Source organism: Hoplias malabaricus, unplaced genomic scaffold (genome assembly GCF_029633855.1).
Source record: "Hoplias malabaricus isolate fHopMal1 unplaced genomic scaffold, fHopMal1.hap1 scaffold_47, whole genome shotgun sequence".
Taxonomy (NCBI): domain Eukaryota; kingdom Metazoa; phylum Chordata; class Actinopteri; order Characiformes; family Erythrinidae; genus Hoplias; species Hoplias malabaricus.
This window is the reverse complement of record NW_027101322.1, coordinates 245,545-246,899: the sequence shown is the minus strand read 5'-3', so window position 1 is coordinate 246,899 and position 1,355 is coordinate 245,545. Positions and strand designations below refer to the sequence as shown.

At 61.9% G+C, this 1,355-nt stretch overlaps 1 non-coding gene and 1 pseudogene across 1 annotated transcript; both read left to right on the top strand.

The window, feature by feature from the left end:
• The first annotated feature begins 760 nt into the window (after positions 1-760).
• On the top strand, positions 761-914 carry LOC136685941 (5.8S ribosomal RNA). The gene has a single exon (XR_010800226.1). It is a non-coding gene; the product is annotated as a 5.8S ribosomal RNA (ribosomal RNA).
• A 272-nt stretch (positions 915-1,186) lies between these two features.
• The window catches only part of LOC136685953 (28S ribosomal RNA), an 11,403-nt pseudogene continuing 11,234 nt past the window's right edge, over positions 1,187-1,355 (top strand).

Below are 1,355 nucleotides of genomic sequence, written 5' to 3'. Positions count from 1 at the left end.
CCGGAGCCGCCCGCCGGGTCGTTAAACCAAACATTGATCGTTGAAGGCTTGATTGTGCGTGCGCGAGTCAAAGGGGCTTACTCACCCCCAGGGCGTTGGCCGGTGCTCGCCGGCCTCGGTGGGATCTCCCTGAACCCATCCCCCCGGCACAGGGGGTGGTGGTGGACGGGAGCGTACCGCCGGGCGAAACTCTTTCCCCTCACGGGGTTGTAGCGGAGCTTAAGAGCGCATGCAAATACCCCGATGTTGGCTTCGCAGAGACGGACCGTATAATAGTCTAAGGCCGGTGCGCGAGTTGAAGGGGCCTCACGAACCCCGGATGCGTTTAAACACCCGAAGGAGACGGCCGGTGCCCGCCGGTCCTGACTAGGTGGGATCTACCCAGCGCCTTCCCCTAAGCGGGGGACTTGGGAGCGTACCACCGGGCCTCGCTCATACCCTCCGGGGTGGAGAGCTTGGCTTTGAGCGCACGCCTGAATGCCTTAGACCGGGACCCGTAACGCAGCGAACCAAACCCTGGGCCTCGCCGGGAACGGTGGGGCCTAGACCCGGTCTCCTAAACCATGTAAGTCTCGGGCACCTACTCGGGCGATCGTCCCCCGGGCCGTAACTCCTCGGTCCGGTGGTGACGCCCAGGTTCAATGACCTTCCCCCCTCCACGGGGGGGAAGGCACCCGGCTTGAAATATTGTCAAACGTTGTCTCGTGTTCGAATGGCTTCCTTCGCCCGGCCTGTAACGGGCCGGGCACAAACCTCATACAACTCTTAGCGGTGGATCACTTGGCTCGTGCATCGATGAAGAACGCGGTAACCTGCGTTAAATAATGTGAATTGCAGAACACAGATCATCGATATTTCGAACGCACATGGCGGCCGCGGGGGTCCATCCCGCGGCCACGCCTGTCTGAGGGTCGGTTTACCCATCGATCGGTCTTCCTAGACCGCGGCTGGGAGTTCGCAGGGCCTCCACCTCGGACGGCCCTTCGTCTCCCTAAACCCAGACTCGGGCCTTAAACCCGACGTGTGGCGAGAGCTCCGGACGTAGGGAGAGCCATTAGGTCCGGGTCCAATCCGTCATAGTCTCTCCCCGCTGGGCTCTCCGCCGCCGTCGGAGAGTGGGTACCGTAATACGGCGAGCGGCCGGGGGGTTCGCGCCCCCCGCGCCCCGCAAAACAGTCTCGTAGTGCGACCTCAGATCAGACGAGACAACCCGCTGAACTTAAGCATATCAGTAAGCGGAGGAAAAGAAACTAACAAGGATTCCCCTAGTAGCGGCGAGCGAAGAGGGAAGAGCCCAGCGCTGAATCCCACTTTCCCCTGACCGGGGTGGGCCGGGAAATGTAGCGTACGGAAGT